Here is a 27,157-nt window from a genome sequence, read left to right on the forward strand (position 1 = left end):
CAATATACTAGTGCTTAATCCCGGCATGTCAGTGTATGACCATGAAACGATGTCCACATACGCCTTCAGTAGACTTATCAGTTCTTTGTGCAATTATCCTAGTTTCTTTGAGGTTCTCTTTGTCACCTAGGTTGATAGCCTCTGTTTCATCCATATTCGACTTTTGCTCATTTTCCAGCTGTTCTACCTCTTCTACAAGACCCTCAGGTAGCATTATTTCCTCATCATATTCTTTGTACTTTTCCTCCTCTATACCGTTTGACTCATTCCTTTCGCAACATTTCATGACATTTAGGGTTGCTTTATTATTTTAATTACTATAAAATCAAGGCAAAGTAAGGTTAATAGAAAACACATGCATGTAATTTAGAAGATTAAAAGTGAATACAAATTCATTTTCCCGTAATTTGAGGCTTCATTTGGTTGTAATAAAAGTACAAACTGTGGTCATGGCTCGGTCAATGTTGAGCCATTTCTATTTTTTAAAATATTACGAGGTAAATAAAATGCAAAAAGGAGTGAGCAATCGGTCCTCGACCGATTCTCACCGTTTTAAAATAAATTCATCATTTCTCTACCGAAGAGGCAAAAACAAGATAGAGGTCCAGTTGGACAATTGCTCGCCCGAATTAACATATCGGATGTTGGGCGCTTCTATGCATTCTTCCAGTACCACTGAGCAATCTTCTTCATGGAATAGAATCCCTATCTCTTATTCTATGTTTGCATCATTTGGCATAGGTATTCTGTTTGGGAATGAGTGGTATAGATCCAGAATAGGCTTACAGAGCTTTGCAACGCCTTTCTTCTTCTTGGTAGCCACCAAGACCTCATCATCAGTTGGGACATATCCAATCCCAAATCGAAAATTGTCCTGGGGAATGGGAATTGGCTCTGTTATGCCATGTGAATTCTTTCCCAAACCTTTCCCGAGTTCGAACCCATTCTGGAGCATAGTCGATGCAATCACTGCGGGCATTGGTGCTTCTGTAGAGTCTATCTTGTGGGTAGCTCCCACCAATTCCATCACGTGAAAGTCCGTTCCTCTTGGCACTGCATCAATGACAGGTACTGAATTGTCTAGGTAGTTGTAAATGCTACCTTCTTCGTGGATCAAAACCTCATGACTGTTCCACACAAATTTTAGAGACCGATGGAGTGAAGATGGCACAGCTCCCTCCATGTGGATCCATGGTCTTCCCAGAAGCAAGTTGTAGTTTGTAGGTATTTCCATGACTTCGAATTCAGTGACAAATTTTGCTGGCCCTATTTGAATGTTGAGGTCAACTTCCCCGGTGGCATCACACCGACCTCCGTCAAATGCCCATATGTTAGTATGGCTCTGACAAATTTTTCCAAGGTCATAACTCAGCTGAACCAGAGTGGATTCCGGGCATATATTGAGCCCAGCCCCATTGTCAACTAGAACCCGAGTAACTACCTTGTTGCGGCACATAACAGTGATATGCAGCACCTTGTTGTGATTTGTGCCTTTCTTGGGCAGCTCTTTCTCAGTGAAGGCGATTTGGTGCTCCTCCATGATATGGGCACCCATTTCCGCCAAGTCTTCGCTACTTGTCCCAGCTGGGACATGGGCTTCTTCCAATACCTTCATCAAGGCTAAACGGTGTTGGGGTGAACATAGCAAAAGTGCTAGTACAAATATTTGTGTCGAGGTTTTCTTTAAATTCTCCACAATAGAGAATTCTTTTGGTTGCATTCGGTGCTAGAAATCTTTCGCTTCGCCTTCAGTACTAGCCCTCTTTGGATTTTTTTCTTTTCTCCCTTAGGCCAAATCTTCGGGTGTATAACATCTTCCCGACCTCATCATCCCATGAGCCGCAGCTACTTGCACCACAAATTCTTTTCTGAGGGTTGCTACTACTACTTAAGATACGTACCCAACAACCGGCGCGGTAATCAACACTTTAAACTGTGGGTGTTCTTGTACAGAGAGTGACTCTACCGTTCGCTCGAGTGCTTGCATAGAATCCTGGATGTCGGGCCTTCCGAGGACCCAATCCTATTCTTTTTCGATCATGTTAATCACATTGTTTCCATACTTAGGCAAAGGATTGGTATTCATGTTTGGTGCGGCCGTTTTAGAACAATCTCCTTTCTATCAATCATATGATGTATTTTGTACTTTAGATTGATACGGTCCTTAGTGTGCCCAACTCCATTTGAATGGTAGGCACATGTTTGATCCGCCCGATAAAATCGGTTCTTTATATCAATGACCTTTAGGGGAAGTGTTTAGATCATCCCGGCAGCACTCAATCTCTTAAATAGATCAGTTTGGGTCTCTATCAACGGGGTAAATACTCAGGCAGGCTTCTTTTTAACGTTCTGGCGTGGCGCATTGATAGCATTTGGTGGTGATTGGTTTTGGTAATTCATGGGTGGGTTGTTTTGTGGAGGTCTGTAAGCAGGTGCGAGAGTTTGATAATTTGGCTGCGGAGCTTGGTAATTTGGAGGCAGTGTTTGAAAGGTATTTTGTAGAGCTTGGTGGTTAGGTGGTGGCATTTGGAAAGTAAGTTGCACGTAATAGACGGGTTCTGGGCTATATGGAGTGGGTATATAGGTATTTGGGGGTAGTGAAGAGTATATTTCCACCAGAGGTTGGAATTTCTCCTTTCTTTTGGGTCTGGGTCTTGGAGTATGGGAAATGTTCGCCACGTCCTCCTTCTTGCTGATAAATCCTGTTGAGGTTTATCCAGTAGCCTTGCTAGCTGCACTTATGATTCTTCCCGATTTGAGACCATTCCCTATGGCCTCTCCCATTTTGACAAGTTCAGAGAAAGGCCTTACAGCCTTTGACAGCAATCAGTCGTCGAAATTCGTTTTTTAGGAACGGATAAAAATAGTGACCAACTCTTCTTCGTCCATTGGCAGTTGCATTCGAGCGGCTTCAGTTCTCCACCTACTCGCTTACACACGATAGGTCTCGATGGATTTTTTTTTATCTTTTCTAAGTAGTACCAGTCTGGTACTGTTTCCATTTGAAACGGAACCTTTCCATGAAAGCTCCAACCATATCTTCCCATGTTGTCCATCAGCGTATGTCATGTGCCGTGAACCATTTAGAGGCTTCTCCAGTTAAACTTCGGCTAAATAGCCTCATAATGAGTGCCTGATTGTCTCAAACACTGACCAATTGGTCACAGTAAGCTCGTAGATGGGCTTTGGGGTTGCCCGTCCCAGTAAACATCTCAAATTAAAGTACTTTGAAGCCTTCGGGAAATTCCAAGCTCGGGTGCATTCACAGATCATCGTAGCTCAAAATGCTAGCTTTGCGGGTAGCTTTCACGGATTGCTCCAGTATCTCAGCCATTTTGTGCTCTAATTCCTTAACGCGCCTATCCTGCTCGGCTCTCCACACCTTTTCCATCTCTTCATAGTGATCAATCTCTTAATGATCGGGTGAAAAGGCATTTTAGGTGATAGAATAGTGGAAAGAAACTACTGGGTGTATGGGCTTTTGGGCATGTGGATGGTTTTTGGGGTTGGTAGGGGAAGGGTGCCTGGGCGTATAGTAGAGCTAAGGTGGGTATCTTGCGGTGCTGGGTAGGAGGGTACCGAATGAATGGTTCTGGGAATTCGGATGTCGTTGGGAGGTAATGGGGTTTGGTATGAGGAACCAATATGTCCAACGACAATTGTGTTTGGGGTGAATGGCATTATGGTCCCAGTGGGGTAGGTGAGGAAGTGATCGGGTAGTGGTGAGCTTAAAGATAGAAAAAGCGGTGGAGGCCTCCTTGCCTCAGTAGGCGCCTCTTTGGCAGCATTGGCCGTTTCTGCTCTCGTGACCTTTTCTTGGAGGTCAACAACTTTCTCAAACAGTATTTTAATGACGTCCTCAGAAGGTGAGGATTCTTGCAATTCCAGTGAGGGTGACTTCCTAATGGCGAGTTCAGTACGATTTTTTCATCCTCCAAAGTACCAGTCTTTTTTTCTTTACCTCGGCCTTGTAGGGATAGAGATGCTATTGAAGCTTTCGATCTTATAAAGTACGCAAGTGTGAACACGAATCAACCTTCTCTTTCTATAAGAAAAGAACAACTCAAAGGCGAATGATGTTAGTTTGTTAGGCAATGATAAATAAGGAAAGATATCACATAGAGTTTGGCGTGTAACGCACGTAGCACATAAATAATAATATGTTCGATTCAAATGCTTGATTGATCCCTTGTACCGGGGTTTCGGGTATTTTAGCTTTTTTTAAGTGGGGGGAATATATATTTATATTTATATAATATAGGGACCGAGTCTTACGTAGACTGCTTACGTATCCCTTCGCGGGAAATCGGGCCCTTTCGTAGTTCGGTTTAAATAAAATAAAGACTCTCTTACTTTAAACCTACCCAGACCAGGCCTGATAAGGGCTTCCTACGTATCTCTCCTTAGGAAATCAGGTCAGACGTAGTTTCTTTTACATATAAAGGGGGGAGGGGCAAATCTGTTAAAAATACAAAAAGGGACCCCCTAAGTATCTACCCAAAAGGTGACCTCTCTTCGAGATCGGAACGGGTTGTTTGTCCTTTCAACCACATTTCTAGCCAAAGTCCCTAATTTATAATACTGATGCAGGAGCACTACCCAAATGTTGCCCATACGATCCAAGTGCTCTAACTCAAACTTGAAGGACTCGCAATCTTTAGTGTCATGCCCCGATGCTCCAGAGTGAAAAAGACAAATCTTTCTTTGACTTGATCCCATAGACGAGTCCTTCCAAGCGGCCCTGATTGGTTTGATCTTTCCCGTGCTTGCCAGTTTCTGGAAGATGCTAGCGTATGAATCCTTGAAGATAGTGAAGTCGTAACGCCAAATATGAGTGTTCAGCGTGATTCCTTCATTCGGGAAAACAGTGTCGTGGACCAACAGCGAATGAAGTCAGCACAGCTTGGTGATGGTCTTGTCGTCGATCAATCATATGATTCTCTTTTTGAAGGCCAAACACTCATCAGCAGTATGGCCTGACTGTTCTAGGTGGAACAGACACCTTTTGTGTGCGAAGACCGGGGCACAGGGCGGCAACTTCTCGCGACAAATGCAGGTGGCTCCCACACTCTTGAGCTTTTCAAAGATTTCTTCGCACGAACATGTCTTGGTGAGACGTGATAAGGGCAGGCGGCAGCCTTAAGTGCAATTACCCACCAAGTTGGCGATGACGGGAAAACGAACTCTATTTGTAATTCGGACTTTTCCTCTCAGTTTGTGGAGGCAACAGAGGCAGCCTCTTTTGATGGCCAAGTGGGTTCTAGCCGGTCAGATTCCACTTCATAATCTTCATCCTCTTGTCCCTAAAATGGGGGTATGTACCTGTGAGGTATTCCTTTGCCTTTGTCTGAAAGTTCTTCTTGGTGATGCCCTATCTTAGTGGGCTCTTTGGGCGAGCTTTCCACTGAGTCCATCAACTCGTCAGCCTCTTTGATCTTGGCCTTGACTGCCCGGATTTTCCTTTCTAGGTCTTAAATCTTTCTTTTGATGGCAATATATTCCTGGGTGTTCATGGCATCTATTTCTACCTTTGGGGAAATGTAACTATGGTTAGTACGGGTTTGTAACTATTTTGGTGTTTTTCTTTGCTTTTATTTGGGTAGTGGTCGGTACTCGAGATCAATCAAGCATTTAAACGAAACATATGAAACAAACAAAGCACATATTCACATAACAATATATCATTAAAACATATACTATCGTTTTCCTAAGGTTTCTAATTGCTTGAAACATAAATGTTCCATTTGTACCAAACCATTGCCCCATAATCATAAATTTCATTAACAATATTCTTCCCAAAAGGGGTACAAAAGATAAGTAAAGACAGAAAAATAAACTAGCAGAAGTGTCCTCCAGTAGCTTTTGATAAAGCCCTATCAGTCCTTGCCTTCTTGGCCTTTCGAAGGGTGGTCTGGATATAAAGGTAAGCCGATGTCAATACGACGTCCATCAAGAAGCTCTTCTCTGTGAAGCTTATTAGAGCAATGTCATCCAAAGTCTTCTTCATCCGATCGTCGAGCTTAGTTAAACAGTCATAGGTGAATTCCAACTCATGCTTCAAGCCCGCTATGGTAGCTTGATCTTGTTCTATTTTCTCCAAATACTTAGCATCCCTATCATCGACCCTTCTCTGAATCAAACAAGCTCAGATCTTGGCTTTAGAGTCCTTGTCTTGAACAATACTATAAATAATAGACTTGGGAGTGAGAGTGCCTTACAAGTCGGCCCTCAACCAATCTCTATACTCTTCTTCACAACCCAGATAAAACCTGTCGGGAGCTAAAGTGTCTGGACCCCAAGATATGCGACCATTCCACTCACGAAGACAATCCCCGACCCTCGAAATCCTATCACTGTCATTGTTAATCATGAAATCCCCCATGTTTCCAACCTGCGGTATGATTTGAGTCCTCCTAAATTGTCTCAAGACACTAGAAGGTGCATAAGGGAGAATCCATTGAATTGCCATAAGTGGCAGGAATTGACACTTTCTACCTTTGACCACAACAGTGTCGGATACGAAGTCATCGAACATCCACTGCACGCCATCCTCCCTGAGTCTAGAAAAGGTGAAGGTCCAACTCTGTTTGGTCTGATCTCCAATATTTGGACAAAAGTTAAGAAGTCCATCCTTTTCCACCGGCTTACTTAAGTATTGGGTACCTCCGACTTTGATCATGTGTTGAGGATCCGCCATTGTAGGAGTAGGTTACATCCATTGAATTATTTATAATGGTTTCTACAAAGGTTTAGGTCTCGGTACATATCGGCTAGGATGATGGGGGTCAAGTCAAAGTATTTGGTGTCTTCTTGTCGGGTTATGCCGTAAAAGATGGCATGGGTGACTGAGATGATACGGGTGTCTATGGCTAAGGTTCCATCTTTGGGAAAGACCATGAGTCCTAAAAAGCAAACAACAATGTCTAAGGGTCGGGTGGCTTCCCACTTGGCATAGGTTTCGCATTCGGCTGGGTGTTCCACAAATCCACTTGGGTTACCGAATCGTTTATTTATCTCTAAAGGGTATGGTTGGGCCATATGCCCAATTGAAATTGGAAAAGGAAAGCATTTTGAGTATTTGGTGGTAGGTAGGCTTCGCCAGGATTAGGACATGGTCGTCGGGTTTCTTTCTTCTTTTCAGACCCAACCCCACACTGGTTATGACATCCCTCAATCCCTCTAAAGTCGGGGTCGTTTCTTGTCACGACCCTATTTCACTAAGTCGTACGGGCACCTACCTTTCCCACCTCGGTAGGCAAACCCTTAATTCAACATTCATAATTTATAGAAATTAGCGGAAGAAGAAAAATAGCATAAGTCTCACAAATATAATATAAATACGTGCGGAAGTAAATGAAATTCACCCCTGTATCTGGTCTGGTCATACAAGAGCATCTAAATCCAAATACTACAAGTCTGAATAATACTACATAAGCGGTCTCAAAATCATGTCTCAGAATGGAAAGCAAGACATAAATAATAGGAAGAGTCTTCGGGCAGCGAACGTCCTCATGCTTACCCTGAAAAGACTTGAATCAGCAATACTCGAACATCAGCCACGAGGGGTAGAAGTGGATCCAACCTAGTGCTCTGCATTCATAAAAGAATGCAGCAAGTGCAGGTCAGTACAAACAACAAGTATTGATAGGTATCATAGGCCGACTAATACTAGCTAACATATATAAAGACAACAAAGTAAGATAAACACATAAAACAACAAGGTACAAGTCAACACGAATCCATATCCACAGTACAAGTCATAACCTATGTTAGAGCATCTAAACCCAACTGTGCCAAGTCTCGATATAACCAATCTGAACCAGTACATCACAATTACATCACAACAAGTCATTACCTATTTTATAGGATCTAAACCTAGTTGTGCCAAGTATCAATTGTAACAGGTCGTTATAGTGGTTTTCACCCATGTATCCTTGTTGAACCTTCCCCGGAGTACCGTTAGTACGATATATGACTTAGTGAAGTCATTAGTTTGGTTCCCAAAAGGTTTGATTGTGATTTGAGTTACTGGTGGAGGAACTAGTTAAGTTAACGAGTTAGAGTTTACCACGGTCAACTCCAGGTTAGGATGACCCCGTGATAATGTTTTGGAAGTTCCAACAAGTTAATATGATAATTTTGAACTTGTCTACAAGTTTTGGTGAGGTTTCGAAGAGTTCCAGATGGGTTTGGGTTTTGTCGCGCACATATTCGATGTTTTTGCCATAGGGCTTTGGATAGAAAGGGTTATACATTTATCAAACGACCTTTGTTTTGTGTGAGTTTTGAACCATTAGATCTATATCATAATTACAAAGCTATAGCAAAAAAGAATCGTCACATTTCGCCTCCGCATGGGGGAGTTATGACCATTTTTGTATGGACTGTTCTAGCAGGTCCGCTATAGTGGACTCAGGGATGCCATAGCGCTACAGCGACCATGATGACCGCTGCAGCGACCGATGGGGGCAGAAAGCCCTATTTTTATATCTCAACTCCGAACCATTACCCACAAGACCCCAAAGTTAGTTTTCAAAAGAGAAAAAGGCAAACTTCATTCCATTCATTGGTGAAAGCATCTTGGAGGGTAAGTCCCCACCATTAATTGTTCATTTTCCTTTCTTCTTCAAGTTCCATGATTATTTTAAGGTCCATCGATGGTGGCTGAAAATCCTAGAACCCTAGAATTAGTAAACCATTAAATAATTAATGGGTTGTTGATTTTGTTGTTGATTAATCATCTAGGAGTATAGATTATCACTTTCTAGGAATGGAATTTGATTTCTTATGGTTGAAATTGCATGTTGAGACTTAGGGTTCTAATAAAAATGGAAACTTTGTCTTAAAATCCGTTTGAAGGGGGTAAAATTGATTAGAAACCCATGAATTGAAGGTTAATGATTTGAGAGATGGAAGTTATGATAAATTCACCATTAAAGGATGGTTTCAGCTATTGAAAAGGGAAGAAGTAAGTGGGTCTTCTTCCCCAAATTGTTATTCTTGTTTAAATACATGGTTTGTTGCTTACTTAGCATCATATTATTAGACTTTGACCGTTCTGAGGCGCTTCGGAAACAGAAGGCTCATGTGGAGTAATTCATGGCTCCTATTCTGCATTCGACGTAGGTTACGGCTTACTTTAGTTAGACTTTGATTAACGAAATGTATGTATTGTGTAGAATTAATGATAGAAAGCATGATTAGGTATTCGGACATGGTGTTTTGGTTGAATATTAGCTAGGTTGGTATAACATCTGATTTTGTGGGGTCGTCACCATTACTTTATGTACTGAAATATGAGGTGTAGTTGTATTCATACTGTAGCAATTCGTGATGGATTTCTATTAGGCTGATTGTTGTTGATGGTGGTTCGTTGCCCTGTTATTGTGATTAGACTTATTACCTAAGTTACCGTGTTGTACTCAATTCTTTCTTTTTGTGACACTTATCATCGGAGAAAGGAAGGATACTAAGCTTAGACCTGAATCGTGATTTATATATTTATACGTAGATGACCACTTGATGTATGATTTATTGTTGATGATAATATATAGAAAAATGGAGCATCTTGGTGATACAAGACTTAGTTGTGAGGTGTATTTGCTATATGTGGAAGTAAAGAGGGACATAGACTCTTATGTTGGTTGACACGGTTTGTATGATTCATTTCATGGTTGAGTTGATCTAAGTCTTGATATGACTTGTGGCTTTGTGACTAGTACCTTAATCGTTAGTTTATTTGCATTGATTTACCATGTTTACACTCATTTATGCATTCATACACTCATATATGATGGAAATGGTTCGGTAACGATTTGTGAAAGACTTGTGGCATGATGCCTTGTGTTTGACATTGATATTGCTATTGTTCATTGTCCATACATACTAATGAACTGGAATACGTTGAGACGTACATTGTGATGTGAAATTAGTGAAAAATTTAATATAATATTCTTGTTGAACTTGTGATACTATTTGATGCATGTTACTTGATAAATTAATCATTGAAGAGTGATGTGACAGTGTTACTATATATATGAAAAGGCAGATTTGACCGGGGGTGTGGATGTGGCCTAGTTGTGAGCTCGTGGTTCGAGGTTCATTCTGGAACGAGTGGTATATATATATATATATATATAACAGGCACATTTGACCGGGGGTGAGGATGTGGCCTAGTTGTGATCTCGGGTCCGAGGAGTGGATCTGGAACAAGTGATACATGGACACCATGGGTCCCCGGTAGGTCATGACTTCTAGGCAATGACACTAGTGAGCATATGTGTACAGTGTGTATTTGGCCAGTGCATTGCATGCACTTCATCATATTTTGCATTGTACATCATTACATTTTATTCTGCATTATGATATGCTCGTTTGGTTCTGATTTTGGTATGGATGTTGAATGCCTATTGTGATATAAATATGATCATTGACTGAGTTAAAATGTGGATTAGTGACTCTACCTAGGGACGGAACTTGGACTTGTGATTTTCAGGTGAGATTATTGAAACTTGACAGACTTGTGGTTTAGAAGCTTCATCTTAGGCTATGACTTTGTTATGGGATATTCTGTGACTTGAATTTGAGTATTAAGTGCCTATTTGTTTATCTTGTTAACTTTATACTTATATGCGTGAACTAATCTTAGTTGGCCTATAGGCTTACCGGTGCATAGTGTTTTGTACTGATACTACCTTGATGCACCCTTTTTGAGTGCAGATTGTGTTCCAAAGATTTCATCCAGACTACATCTCTAGCTTGAAGCTTAGTTAGCTTGATCGGATCCGAGGGTGAGCTTCTATCCATGCCATGCCACCTGAAGATCTCTCTTTCCAGATGTCTACTTTCATTCCAGACATTATTTGTTATTATATTTGAGATATACTTCATTCTTTAGACATTGTTGGTTAGAGTCCTTGTACGATAACTTTCAGATTTTGAGGGTGTAATAGTTAAGACTCACTTATATTAATTATTAGTTATGACTTGGTCAGACTATTTATTCATTCACATATTTATTGATTGTTAGAGTACAAATGATTAAAGAAGTTGAAATTGGCTAGTGATTAATGGGTTAACGGGTAAGGGTTCGCCTGCTAGTGTTAATAAGGTAGTTACCCGCATGATCGGTAATTTGGATCGTGACATCAGTATAACCAATCTGAACCAGTATATTACAATCATATCACAGGAAACCAAGGTACAATGCAATGCAATGCAATAATGCCTGAATGATGAATGCAATGCATATGCACCGTACACATCCACTCCGATCGATGGAATATCACATCTCGGTAGCACAATCCATGGGAGACCCACAAAGTCCATGCACTACTCGTCCCGACAACGACCTCGGTGACGAGCACTTTCTCGGTTCCAGAAAGAGACCTTCAGCATCGATTACCCATTCATTCCCGGCAAGAGACCTCGGGCAACGTACACTCATTCCGCTCCGATAAATGACATCGGATTATGGTCTCTCATCTCTCTTTTACGCTCTCCGGCAAAGACCTCGGAGGCTACACTCTCTCACTTATCATCATCAGCACCAGTGTTTTCATGGGCGTTTTTGGGGCAAGGGCGGGGCGTAGGAAAAACTCCTCTGGTCATTTTCAAAAGGCGAATATCCTGTGGGCGTACACCTTAAAATTCGAGGCAACCGCCCAGGCATAAAACTTTCCCCAAGACTAAGGCTTACGCCCAATGGAACTAAACAAATTAAGGGGAAAATTTACCATTTATCTTTTATATTTTAATGGCTTTGACTGGTTATCTTCTAAAGCTCTTTTTTATTCCACTTTTCCATACCCAAATCCCCAAACTTCTTTTGTCAATGTCACGTAGCAACTCCACCAGAGAGTCAAGAACTCCACTTTCATCTTGATTCTTTGTAAGCCCTCTTAAATGCTTTCTTCTATAAATATGTCTTCAATCGTATATGATTTACTTGATACTCTCTTAGATAGTTATATATTCTACCAACTTAGTTCAAAATTATCATTCAAACCCTTTTAGGTTTTCCAAAAAATAAAGTACTTTTTTTCCAAGTAAAGTTAATGCGTTTTCTTCCTTAACTTTGTGGAAAGCTTACTTTGTATTGTGAAAAGATTTGATGCAGTATACTCTTCTTCTTCTTTTTTCTATTAAAGTTTGTGATAGTAGATTGAGAAAAAAAATGAACTAAAATTGAAAGATAATAAAAGAAACAAGAACTACAAGAAGACAAGAAGCAAAGAATAAACAAAAAGGACTAAACTTTGTAGTTTGTTAAATTGTTATAAACTTATAATTAGTGGGCATTGGCAGACTAAGAAATGAATCCTGGGTTCAAAATATATTTTTTTTCCAAAAATAAATGTATATTTCCTCTTATATATATATATATATAGATTTTGAGGTGAATTAGTAGTAAATTGCACTATAATGGTGGGTGCTCTTAATGTAACTTTATATTATTTATTTCTTCTTTTAAACTTATATTTTTTGTGTCATTTTTATTGTAGATCAGTTGACAATGGATGAAGATGAGGTTCCCAAAAAAGTGAGCAGAAAGGATTTTGCATGGAAATATGCAATTGAGACCCCAGATGAGAAGTACTTCAAATGCAAGTTCTGTGATCAACAATGTAACCGCACAATCAATAGATTGAAGCAACATTTAGCAGGCACTCATTTAGGAATGACGCCTTGTCTTAAGGTACCAGATGAAGTAAGTGAAGAATGCAAGAAATCATTACAAAAGCTTAAAACTGCAAAAGCCATGCCAACTGCTACTTTGGAAGAAATGCAAGTGGCTGCATCTGGAAATGTTAATATGTCTAGTGAAGTTAGTTCATCTCCAACTATGGTCAATTTAAATCCAAAGGCTAGAGGTCCATTGGATGATTTTGTTAGTGCTCAAGCAAGGGAAGCTACTTTGAACTCCAAATGGAAAAAGGAGGAAAGGAAAGAAGTTTGTCAACGAATTGGTAGATTCTTCTTCTCAAGTGGTATACCGTTTAACATCGCAAATGATCCATATTATTTGCCTATGTTCGAAGGCGTTGCAAATTATGGTATGGGTTTTGTGCCTCCCTCAATGCATGAGTTGAGAACTTGGATACTAAAAGAAGAAGTTACAAATATTCACAAGATGTTAGATGAGCATAAGAAATCTTGGAAGCATATGGTTGTTCAATTATGTCGGATAGTTGGTCGGATAGAAAAAGTAGATGCTTTATCAACTTTCTGATTAATAGTCCTGCATGTACTTTCTTTCTCAAATCTATTGATGCTCTAATTCTATTAAAAGTGGTGAAATGCTTGCATTGCATTTAAATAAAGTCATAGATGAAGTTGGAGAAGAAAATGTTGTTCAGATAATAACCGATAATGGTTTGAATTATGTGAGTGCTGGAAAAAGAATAATGGAAACAAGGCCTCATATTTATTAGACTCCATGTGCAGCACATTGCATTGATCTTTTGTTAGAAGATATAGGAAAAATGAAAATTCATGCAGATACACTTACAAAAGAAAAAGGAGTGGTGAGATTTATTTATGGACTTACATGGGTGTTAGATTTAATGAGGTCATTCACAAATAACCATGAACTCCTTCGCCTCGCTGTTACTCGCTTTGCTACAACATATTTTACACTTCAAAGCATTCAAAAGCAAAATCAAGCCCTTAGAAATATGTTTTCTTCCGAAGCTTGGAATAAATGTTCTTGGGCTAAGAAATAGGAGGGGGTGAAAACTAGATCCACCGTTCTCTTTGATCCAAACTTTTGGCCTTATATTGCTTATTGTGTGAAGAGTGTTGCTCCTTTAGTGTCTATTTTGAGAGAATAGATTCGGAGGAAAAATCATGTATGGGATACTTGTATGATTTGATGAATATGTCCAAGGAAAAAATAGCTATGGATTATGGCTGTAATGAAAAGAAGTATGGTCCCATACGGAAAAGAATTGATGATAGATGGATTAAACAACTCCATCGTCCACTTCATTCTGCTGGTTACTATTTAAATCCACAATTGCGATTTGAGGAAAGGTTTTCGAGTAATTTTGAAATAAAAAAAGGTTTGTACGAATGTTGGATTATGAAGAGAGATTTAAAGTGGATGTTCAGTTAGATTCATATAACCACTTGAGAGGGCAGTTTGGAAGTCAAATAGATATGGATTCTAGAAAAGTAAGATCTCCTACGGATTGGTGGATGCGATTTGGGGGTCAAACTCCAGAATTGACTAAATTTGCAATTCGTGTACTGAATCTCACTTGCAGTTCTTCAGGTTGTGAACGAAATTGGAGTACCTTCGAGTCGGCAAGAGGTATGTTTTTAAAGAAATTTTTCTTATTTTCCTTTTAGTTTATGAACTCTTACATTATGTTTTCTAATGTTTGGTAGATTCTTACCAAAAAGAGAAATAGACTTGAGCATGAGAGGTTAAATGCTTTAGTTTATGTAAGATACAATACTAGACTAAGAGAGAGGAGCATCAAAAGAAAATTGCAAAGTACCGATCCAATTATAGTTGGTGAAGTTGATTCTGATGATGAATGGATTGCTGAAAAAGAAGATCCAGTGCTTCCTGAAGATCCTTCCTGGCTTGATGAAGAGAACTTGTTTGATGTTGACGTCATTAGAACGGTGTATATCAAAGTGAACTTACACATGAATCTATCATTGATGTTGGCACTGTAAGAGATACAAGTGAATTAGGTCCTTCTAGTAAAAAACAAAAGGCATCAGGTAAGTGTATAGTGTTCTACCATTATTTTTATTAAGTTATAAATTGTCAATTATGTCAAAATTAGTAACACTTTTTATTTTTTCTTCTCCTTTGATCTACAAAACGAAAAAACAGTGCAACTCGAGGATGGGGAAGGGCTGGAAGATGTGGATATTGATGATGATCTCACTCTGATAGTGTTTGGTCTGGTGTACTAAGAGACTTTTTTGGCTTAAAAAGCAACTGAAAATTTGAACTTTGAAGCTAACATGTGAATAATATATTTTGAAACAGAGGTACATTAAGAACAACTTTTGCTGTTGGTAAATATCCCAAAAACCACTTACTTGTCTTTGTATTTTTAACATGACATATGAATCTTGCACTCTTGCAGATGAGAGACATCAAATGGCAACAGTTTCTTTGGCTCCAACCAAATCTAATTGTGAAGTCCTGTTCATGACAGTTCAAGAAGATACTTGAGAAATGATATGACTTTAGTATATGTTTACTTTTTGTGGAAGATGACTCTCATTTGAGCTATTATGATGTTACATCAGTAGCTTTGACTAATTTTTTTGTATGCACCAAATTATCTTTTAATATTTAGTTGTGGATGGAGTTTGTTTCTCTCATGTTTTAAAGTACAGTTTCTTTGACTCCAACCAAGTCTAGTTGTGAAGTCTTGTTCATGAGAGTTCAAGAAGATACTTGAGAAATGATATGGCTTTTGCATATTTTTACTTTTTGTTGAAGATGACTCTCATTTGAGCTATTATGATGATACACCTGTATCCCTGACTAATTTTTTTGTATGCACCAAATTATCTTTTAATATTTAGTTGTGGTGGAGTTTTATTCTCTCATGTTTTAAAGTATTGCAAAGGCATTGCAGAGTTGCTCTTACAAATGACTATATTTTTTAGCTTATCTTGTCTAGATTATTATGTCACTAATAACATTACTGTTAATATGTATCTGGTTAGTTAAAAAAGTCATATTTTTGTGTTGTTACTTGTTAGTGCACTCGTATAATAAATATAATAATGTTTCCTACAACTTTTTTGTGATTTGTGTGAATATTGAACAAAATTTTAATGTAATTTTCACATTTTAAACATATTTAATTAATTATAAAATTAAGGATCCATGGGACTTTCGCCCCGTGCCTCGAGGCTTACGTCTCACCCCGTATACGGTAAAACGCCCCACCCAACGCCTCCGCCTCTGAAAACATTGATCAGTACCATAACAATGCAATATCAATGTATCATGAAAATGAGTATGAGTACGATGCAATGTAATATCAACAACCAATTCAATCTCAAACAGCACCACACATGGCACAAAAGTAATATCAATAATAAGGCTACACAATAAGCCACAATGGAATCACAATTCTCATCTCAATATCAATCAAGTAAGGTACCGCAATATCATAGCCATGATATATCACTAATCACCAATATCTGATGTCTCAACGTGGCAACGAGCCAATAAGTAAATAGAACAAAATAAGTCAACAATGCAACGGGGTGGTTAGCCCCCACATCATACAAGAAGGCCCAACCTAAGATAATATCCAATCCAACTTCATACCTAAAGGTTGACATACACTCTTTGACAATATCATCTAAACATATGCTTCGCTAATCGAAATCTCACCATAAGGTAAACTGTAACCTACCTGGAGAGCCGAACAGCAAAGTCTCTAATAGTCGAACCTTAGTCTTTCCCTTCCTTTAAGCCTCGAGATAATGGAAGTCTAATCATATCTAAATCATGAAATAAGAATCAAGAAGAAACAACATTCAACTTTACTACTATTCAAGACCCAAATCCCAACCTATGGGATGGGGTTTATGAACTAAAGAGATGAAATTAGGAATCTATAGATCTCAACATGAAAATAATGTTCTAGGTGATCAATTCTCGTCAATTATAAGCTAGAAGAACTAACAAATCACTTAATTTCGGATTCTAGGCTAAACCCTCAAATTTGGGTATAAACCCTAACTTGCAATTTCATAAATTACACACTAATAAGGAAGGAATCATGCAATAATAGTTTCTAATCATCAATTCCATGCTTAAAGAAGCTAGCCCAATCAATAAATCAAGATTTAATAGCGTAGAATGAAGAACCCTCAAAACCCTCTTTTAATCCTCAAGCTCTTAATGAAACTAGCATGACTAATGGATTCCTAAGGTGATTAATGGAACAAGGAATGGAAAGAAAGGTGAAAGAACTTACCACAATGATTTTTTATGAAAAACAGCCTTCAATGCTCCCAAAAAGCTCTAAAGTTGGAGTGGTATTGAATGAAAGACTTAGGGCTTTTAACACACATTTCATGAATCTAACTGCCCGTCACCTGCTTACGCGCCCACTCTAGGGCTTTAGCGGTGCAGCTTCCATGGTCCCATGACCGCTTTTGTGGTCCTACCCAAATACACAAGCGGCTACAGCGGCAGGGTAACTGCTAAAGCGGTACCGCCGCTGCGGTCCTGGTGCAGCCATAGCGGGCACCAAACACCAGAAACTCCCAAATTTTCACTAAGTAAACCCGAAATCCCGACTATCGTCTGAGACCATCTGCTCACAATCATAACATATATGTAGACATACATAAAAACACGCTACGAACGCACTCATGGCCTCGAAATTCTCAAAGTCTCGTTGACCGAGTCAACCCCCGAAACCTCAAAACTAACTTCCCAACCCAAGTCCCAAAATGCACCCGAGTGCATTGGGAACCAAACCGAATATACACACAAGTTCTAAAAGACCATCCGGACCTCTCGAAATCGACGGATTCACGAAAAAGGTCTATTTACCTAAAAGTCAACTTTGAGTCAACTATTTTTCTCCTTAAGCCCAAATTTCCCACAAAATCACCCAAATTATATCCAAAGACCTCGGGAAGCATGTCAACGGTCCCCTTGGGTCAAATGTGAGCTAAACAAGCTTGAGAAAGGGTCAAAAGTACTGAAAAAGCTATAACGACCAAACGGGTAGTTACATTTCTACATTATGCCTAAAACAGAAAACCATCTTATCTCAATCCCAATATCTGGTAATTACCTCTATCAACTCCCTACAACCACTCATTGTCATTATAGAGATTAGATTTCCAAAATGGCAAGAGATCCTTTTTCTTTCTTCTTGACTCATCGTACCCTACCATATGCGTAGCAAATCCAATGTATCAATAACCATATTAAACTCCAAGTTACTCGTCATCTAAAAAAACAAAGCAAGGTTAAAGTTCCCCCCCCCCCCCAAGAGGCGATGGTTTAGCACATAGGCACATTACATATTTTTCAATTAGCACATAAATGAGATGCGGTGTTTTTCGGGTCATAGACCGTACTTGACACGATGTGGTCTCCCTATCAGTTTTAGATACATCTCAAATATTCAAACCCTTCTAGTTCATTTTTGGATTTAGCTTAGCTCTAACCTAGGCATATGCAAGAGTGGGTTTTCTGAAGTGACCTTGGACCCGAGCAGACTACTCGGGGTGAACTGTTGTCTACTGCTGGGTAACCGCACACCAACTCCGTATTATACATGTTCCAAAGGAGGGGTGTTTCAGGTTTTTTTAGTAAAGGCTAGATCGCGAGCCCGCGTGTCCCTTTGAAACCAAACTTTTTGCCAGGAGTGGCGGAATTGATGATATGAATGCATGATAATTTATATTTGCAGGAAAGTAAATAATTAAGCAAATAGTCACAATTATATCACATTATATTGAAACCCTTATCGTTAGAACCTAGAAAATCCCCAGCAGAGTCGCCATCTGTTACGGTTCACTTTTACGCGGGTGCATAAAAGCAGCTAAGAGGTTGTTGGTGCTCTAAATGAATTTTAGTATTTTTAGAGTCGCCACCTAATTTATTAAAGGGAAATTAGATGGATTAAAAGGGTTTATCAAGCAAGAGAAAAATCCTTTTAGAACCAGAGTTCGAGATGAGAGTTATGGCGATCCCCTAGGGAAGGTTTTAAGCACCCTAGTATTAAGGATCCGTAGAATACGGTTGACCTATGAGCCTCGATGTGTGATTGTTGTAATTATTTTCTTAAAATGTTTTTGTTATCTCAAAATGTCATGCTATCATAAATTCAAAATTCTGGAAAAATATCCCCTTAGAAAAGAGAGTTTTGGTTTCAAAAAAAAAAAATTGTATAAGTGTTCAACTCACTTTATTTCCGACCAAGACACACTCGGAATTTCTCCCGAGTAGAGTCGCCACTATTTTGGTCCTAATGATATGAGTTTAGTTCTTATAGGTTTTTATTATATATATATAAGAAAAAATGTGGAGTATATCTACCTTTTTACAATATAAGCATATAATAGAAAGTGAACAATTTATTAAGTCCTATTTTAGTCCTATTGAAGCTCAAATGTCAAACATAGTCCACACCAAAGCCATCTCATTTTCGAATCAGTTCGGGTATAATTCCTCTTGTTTTTGTCCCTTAAGTTTTAGGCTTTAGGCCCAAAATACTTTTGTTTCTTATTCCGAAAAATTGTCCAAGTTAAAGGCAAATACAGTTCATTTAGGTTCTAAAAATTCCAAGCCTTCAATATTGCCAAATTTTCAAACATACTAAAAGAGTTTTCCCTTCAATCCGCCAATCTTAAAGTCATTCTGATTCAGTCCATTTAATCAAAGAGGTCAAAATCATACATTTTTATTCTTTCATTTTTAAAAGGAAAGCCTTTTACGGGCTTAAGGCCCAAAACTTACTTTCATTTTTATACCCAATTCATCTCCAAAATTACGCAAAGGGCGGAAGGCCCAAAATACTAATTAGTTCCAGTTTCAGAATTTATTTAGCCTTAATCGTGTCATTAAAGCAGTTTAAACTTAAGAAAAAAAAATCAATTTAATACCGATTTCATGCAAAGTGTAGGATTAGCCAAGTTTGAAAATCATTTGGGCGACATACCTAATAATACTAAGTGTTTTTCCTAAGTTCTAACATTCAAAGGGGTGTCAATATTATACGAGTGTTTTACAAATACATTTACACATAATGAAATGAAAAAAGGAGAAAAGTTAGGATGGTGGGCGTACCTAAGCCCACCAGTTGCCTATCTTCACCCACAGGCGGGCCTTCAATATATTAGCTTCCCTTTCCTTTAAGTCCGGACTCAATTCAAAGAAGATAGTTGAGTCTCAGGCCCAAATATATGTTTTTGGCAGAGATGTGGCCCAAACGGCCCGCGTAGTTCACATGCAAGCAAAGGAGGAAGAAGGGGGAAAAGCGGTTAGGAGGTATCGTGAACTTAAACACTTATTTAAGTATGAATTAATTATATTTACCAGCACACACATATATAAAGACATACTTAATCAATTAATCAATATAACACAGAAGGCCCGGCCCAACTTATAAAGACAAAAAACCCAAACAGTGCCAAGTCTTAAGAGAACAGTGAGGGCAGAAGACCCAAATGCAAATCAGAAAATTAGCAAAAGAAAGAAGAGGCCCAATACACAAAGCAAAAGCAAAGAAAACCAATCCAAACTATATTCTTTTAAACATACGAGCCACAATTCTGGTTGTAGCAAAGGATATACCATGCATATACTGGATATACAAGTTCATATATACCAAGGGTTTACAGAGCTTTTGTATATACTTGGTATATTTTGGTATACCTTCAGTATACACAGCTTGTATTCAAGCAAAACAACTATGTAAACTTACAATAAACCTAGTTCTATCTACTTATCATGTCATGACACATGTAGAAAGGACATAGAAGCAGTTTAAGAGACATAATACAAGTGATATACACAATATTCAAGATTAAGATACTAACAGGATGCAGTGACACATAAATGAAACTTAACATGACTATATACCTAAAGATTCTAAATTATTCTAGTGAGACAAACATCAAGTCCAGCCAAGTATCAACAAGTTACAAAAGGAAGAAAGACAGATGCAGTATTATGTAAGCCAAATGACTATAGGCATGAGTGTTAACAGAGTTAATTGAAGGTAGACACGCAAGTATAAGACAAGATTCTCAATCTTTTCCCACATATAGACATACATATTAGGATGATCTATTCTCATATGGTCACACGAAAGCAAAGAGACATGATTTCAAATAATAGACTAACAAATACCAAAGTTTTAGGTTTGAACAGGACATCTGAAGGAAAAATATGCATTTGGCATGTTCATGTGACACTTTAAGGATAACAACTATATGCAAGAATGAAGAATAGGTTCAGATTCAGCAGAAGGAAACATAAAAGCATACAACTGAACATTTTTTACACTTAGGCAGTCAACAAAAGCCTCAGGGCTCACATAAGATTCAGAGAGGTGCCCTCCTGAACTCTTATGCAAATAACACTTCTCATAGAGTCACAGTAAACATTTAGAGGTTCACGTTGAATACATGGTTAGAACATGCAAAGATTCAAAAATGGTCATGCAATTAATGCAGATTCAAAGACTTTGCATAAGGCTCATGGTGGTTAAACTAACAAGCCTATAGCTCAGCTTGACTTATGTTCAGACAACAAGTAAAGTCTAGTAATAATCCTTATGTGATATATTTAGGAAGCCGATGACCAAGTTTATTAAGAGCATCAGAACTATTTGAGACTCAACACAGATTCACACAAAGCAGTAGCATTCAACAAGGACATTCATATCCGCAAATGGACACATTTAACAAGTACGGAGATGGGATACCAAGTTCAAATACAGAGGACTAGCTCATTATACCATATTTAGCATAGTTCATACATATACACCAAATTCTCAAGTTAACAACCTCCACATCTAAGCTTGAAACAGGTTTATCATACTAACACATAACCAAATCTAAGTATATTTACCCAAATATTCATAATAAACACCCTAAAAAGATATCAGACCCAATCTAGATGACTCAGATCTTGCTTTAAACTAATATTTAAGCATACAGGATCATGCTACAGTTTAACATATCATGTGTCATTACTAGTTGACAAACTTCAAGTTCAAACTCAAATTAGATAGAAATGTGGCATATCTCATAAAACCAACCGGTCCATTAGCAAACAGACCTTATGCTTGATACATGATGGCTCACAGCCCTTTTAACAATCACAAATCCAACCTACAATGGTTACCAACAATGGATACACTAATACTGATCATTAAGCATGCAACACAGTCTATACTAATGGATTAAAAGCACAAACAAAGTCTAACAGGGAAGATACTACAACCAATACTATATTCTCAACATAATAGGGATTGAATCATTAAACACAGTAGAAAGATGCAGCTAAACAGGATTTAAACTAAGAGTATACTAAACAAGAGCTAAAGTAGGCATAGTATTAATTAAACTAATTACTCAACATGCTGAATCTTGACTGAATAGGACCTAAGCTAACATACAAGCACATGACTAAACTTAGAAAATGAGAAAAAAATATAATAAACAAGACTAATACATAACATACACAAGTCTAATTCAAACTAATAAACACCATAACCAGACTAACAACTTAACATACAAAATGCAAATAAAATACTAGAAAAGAATACTTAAAGGGAAGAAGTTTACCTTTTGTGAGTGCATCCTTGGACGAGATTTGGACTTGAAAGATTCAATCATCCACTCCAATAGTCAGCCACGCACACACAAAAAACAAAGAACAAATTTTTAAAACTTTGACTTAATCGAAAAATTAAAGGTCTTAAGAAAAAATTGCTAGAAACCCTAGGTATTTCGATTTTTTTAATATGCAAGTGATATTCGATGTCGTAAGCTGTCAAATAATGTGATTTGGGGGTTCTATTTATAGAACCCCAATTTCTCAAGACCCTAGCTTCCAAACGATGTGGGAGTTTTGCAATTTTCACAATTGCATCTCTCAATACCACATCCAATGGCCAAGAATCGAGTGAATAAACAAATTAAGGGCCAGATTTGACTCGAAGTCGGTCAATCCGTGGGGTTCTTCATGAACCATTGACATTCGTGGATGCAAAATCACAACACAACCAAAACAATTAAAGATTTTCAGGCATATGACCGCTGTAAAAGAAGAAAAGGGAAGAAAAAGGGGGCTGGTAATACCGTGTTTGGGCTGAATCTCGGTGATATTGGTTGAGAAATGGCAGAGCAATAAATGTTCTTGCCATTCTCAGCCCTACAAAGACCGCATCATCCACGCGGGCCCACGAGGTTGCCATTTTCGGCAAAATAACGTCATAGAGGAGAGAGGCATGGCTAGGGTTTGCATAACACTGAAGAGAGAAAAAGACTCAAGGGGTCGTTTGTTTATAAGACAAAATGGGGAATGAAAAGGGGTATTACCCCTTTAAAGTGAAATTGGGTCGGGTCTCGTCTTTATTGGATTGGACCCGGCTAAATTAAAAGGATGGGGAGGCAGTCCTATGTGTATACACACTCATATACATATATACACATTTATATCTGTGTATATGTGTGTGTATACGACAAGATTCAAACGTTCAATTTAACAAATGGCCACAACCAAAAAAAATAATGAAATAATTCTTTAATTAATGGCCAAATATGACTTAATTAACTAATTAACCAAACTAATGAACATGGTTAATATGCTAATGGACTTAAGTTGCAAATATAGCCTCAATTGACTTTAAACCATGAAAATGGTCATTTCAATTATGACCATAATTAACCTAATCAAAAAATTAAAGACTAGTTTTTGCAATAATGACCTCAATTGGCTTAAATCATGAATTTGGCTATTTCAATTAAGGTCAGATTTAAACGTAGCCAAACAATAAATGCTAATTTTGCAATAATAACCATAATTAACTTCAAGCCATGGAAATTAGGTATTTCAATTAAGGCCAATAATTGATTATTTCAATTGTGACCCCAATTAACCATTTAGTGAGCAATTTATGAAATTAACCACAATTAAGTACTTGATTAATTATGATTAACTCAAAAAATTGCACCAATGCAAATTGAATATGCAAAATTAAGAATTGAGGGGTAAAATGATTAATTCATTTAATTAATCAGATTTCTTGAATCAAACAGAGTAAAATGCTTGCTAATTTGATTTTCTGATAATTTTAACAATTAAATAAATAATTGTTTTAAATTATCTTCTTGATTGAATTTAGCAAATGTTCCATATTAATTCTAAAAATGTGTAAATTAATTTCTAGATGATTTGTACTATTATTGAAGCTATTTTGCCAAATGAAATGGCAAAATATTATTGAATAATTTTATAAAATCATTTTAACTTGTAAAAAATACACATTTCACTCCGTTTGATATCCAAGGACTCTAGATAATTAAAATAAATTATGAGAGGTCAAAAATTAGGTGTCAACAAGCCCTACCACTCGTTTTATGTTTCTTTGGGGCATTAGCAATACCCTTACTCCTTTTATCACCTGTCATCTACACATCAAAAAAAAAAAAACAGAATGAACTCTTTTAGCAGGTACAAAAAGAGATAGGCTTAACCTAGAACACATCAGTCCGGTTAAGCAGATTATTTTGTTGTAAGACAAGTAATGAGGGTAGAAATGCAAGTCCCAAATAATCCCATGTATTAATTAAGAAACGAAAGAGGGCCCAAAATAACCTCGAACTATTAGAATTGGTGCAAAAATACCCTCCACCCACCTTTGAGCCCCCAAATACGCCCGCCATCCACCTTTTGGGTCTAATATACCCTTATTTCTAACAGCCCCGTCTCACTAAATACATGGCATTATTTAATTGGTTACCCCATATAATTAACTAAACTCATTAAATTTCATCTAAGTTGACTGGATCCCAACCCACCAGTTAAATTCCCTTAAAGACCTTGATATGGAGATCATTTCCTGCCATAGAAACAAAGAAGTGATTAGCTCACAAGCAGGACAAATGATCAACAATTTGTTAACAGGGAAGCATTCGAGACAATCATTCAATTTTTTTCCTCTTCTAGGAAATTCAAAAGTAAACTATTATTAAGTACATCCAAAGCATAATCAGAGTGAAAAGGACAAGGGAAGAAACAAGATTAAAAATCATCTTTATTAACAGTTAAAATAAAGATTAAAAATCATCTTTATGAAAATTAACAATTTCAAGCTACAGAATAAGCAATACAACACCATGTACCTTGCAGTCACTAGTGTTTTCTGCTACTGTACATAACAAGTGAAACTAATAGCAAGAGCTATACTGCAATGAACTCAAAATAAGGCAAAACTAAACTGTTGAAAATTGTGATCATGCTTGAAACAATTACTTACAAGAAGCTCTTCCAACTATAATTAATCAGTTCCACAGTTCATTCCACTGTCCCAAATTTAACACCTATCAAAGCAATCTATTAATCTAAGCAACTAAGAAAATGCTAATTTAAAAATCGGATAGAACTTTCAAATGAAGTTCTAGCAGAGACTGAATCATTAAAATACTAATCCAACATATCATCAAAAATAAAGTTTCATATATCCAATAGAGTCCATTATATATCTGTTGCTGATTATCAGTGATAAGCCTGACTATATATGTGAAGCAAGCAACTCATTTCAGTACCAGTTAAAGTTTTTTTTTTTTAAGTATGTAGGCCCTTGCTCACTGTTGAGTGCAGATCTTCAAGAATCAATAACAGCTTTTTATCATACGTATAATAATTAATCACGCATCTAAAAATCCATAAATCATTATGTGAACCTAATGTTAGGATTGGAAAAGTCTTCTATTCATAACCGGAACAGAAGTACAATAGGAGGAGCAACTCTCACACTCAACTATTACAAAAAATCAATCCTAAACTTAATACCTATATCTCACTCAAGTGTTTTCCTTACTGTTTTTCTCTCTTGCTCTTGGTGATGCTACAAATGATAGAAGGCTTCTCTATTTATAGGGATGAAATGAACCTATTGATGTCATTTGTGACTCAAGCAAGCACTTGACAATTTGCCAAATACAAGGAAGATGTTTTCTTCCTTAAAACAAGGAATATATTTCTTCCTCAAAACAAGGGAAATGTTTTCTTCCTTGTTTTCTTCCTTAAAATGAGGGAGATGTTTCCTTCCTCAAATTATGGGATGGACCCAACAAATCTCCCCCTCCAGTCCCATACACCTGAAGGAGGGTACACTGGCTTTTAGTTTGAGTGTATGCCGACAATTTCTTTGCACAATTCGAACTTGTCTCTCGGTACCACCTTGGTCAGCATGTCTGCAGGATTGTCGTTTGTGTTGATCTTGGAGAGCTTCAGTTCATGTTGCTCGACTGCTTCTCTGAGCCAGTAATATCGAACGTCAATATGTTTTGTGCGTGAGTGGTACCTCGAGTTTTTGCTGAGATCCATAGCGCTTTGACTATCACAATGAACTGTGTATTCTTCTTGTCGGAAACCCAGTTCTTGAAGGAAACGTTTCAGCCATATAAGCTCCTTCCCAGCTTCAACTGCGGCAATGTATTCAGCTTCTGTGGTTGATAGTGCTACACACTTTTTTAACTTAGATTTCCATGACACAGCACCCCCTGCAAATGTGAATATATAACTCGAAGTTGATTTCCTGCTATCATAATCTCCTGCCATGTCAGCATCAGTGTAACCTTCCAAAATCGGCTTAGCTCCCCCATAGCACAAACATAGTCTGGACCTTCAGGTACCGTAGTATCCACTTGACAGCTTCCCAATGTTTTATTCCTGGATTTGATAAGTATCTGCTCACAACACCGACAGCATGAGCAATGTCTGGCCTTGTGCACACCATTGCATACATCAAACTTCCAACTGCTGAAGAGTAGGGCACTGCTTTCATCTTCTTCTTTTCTTCTTCGGAAGAAGGATAACTTTCCTTGCTCAACTTGAAGTGATTTGCTAGTGGAGTACCAACAGGCTTGGTATTTTTCATGTTGAACCTTTTGATCACGCGTTCAACGTATTCCTCTTGTGACAAGAACAACTTCTTTGCCTTTCGATCACGAATGATTTTCATGCCCAAGATATGTTGTGCAGGGCCTAAGTCTTTCATATCAAAGAACTTAGACAAATCTTTCTTCAAGTTGTTGATCATAGTTGCATCCTGGCCTACTATCAGCATATCATCCACATAGAGCAGAAGGATGATAAATTTTCCATCGGGGAACTTCTTCAAGTACACACAATGATCTGCAGTTGTTATTTTGTATTGATGTTTCAGCATGAATGAGTCAAACTTTTTGTACCATTGCCTTGGAGCTTGTTTGAGACCGTAGAGACTCTTCCTTAACTTGCAAACAAGATGCTCTTTCTTTGGGATTCGGAAACCATCGGGCTGCTCCATGTATATTTCTTCCTCCAAATCACCATGCAGAAAAGCTGTTTTCACGTCTATCTGCTCAAGTTCAAGATCCATACTTGCCACCAATCCGAGAACTACTCGGATAGACATCATCT

At 37.9% G+C, this 27,157-nt stretch overlaps 1 pseudogene; it reads left to right on the forward strand.

Annotated features, from left to right (window-relative positions):
* Nucleotides 1-12,404: 12,404 nt before the first annotated feature.
* On the forward strand, nucleotides 12,405-14,681 carry LOC132630551 (uncharacterized; annotated as a pseudogene).
* Nucleotides 14,682-27,157: the final 12,476 nt, after the last annotated feature.

This window comes from Lycium barbarum, chromosome 3, assembly GCF_019175385.1.
Source record: "Lycium barbarum isolate Lr01 chromosome 3, ASM1917538v2, whole genome shotgun sequence".
NCBI lineage: Eukaryota > Viridiplantae > Streptophyta > Magnoliopsida > Solanales > Solanaceae > Lycium > Lycium barbarum.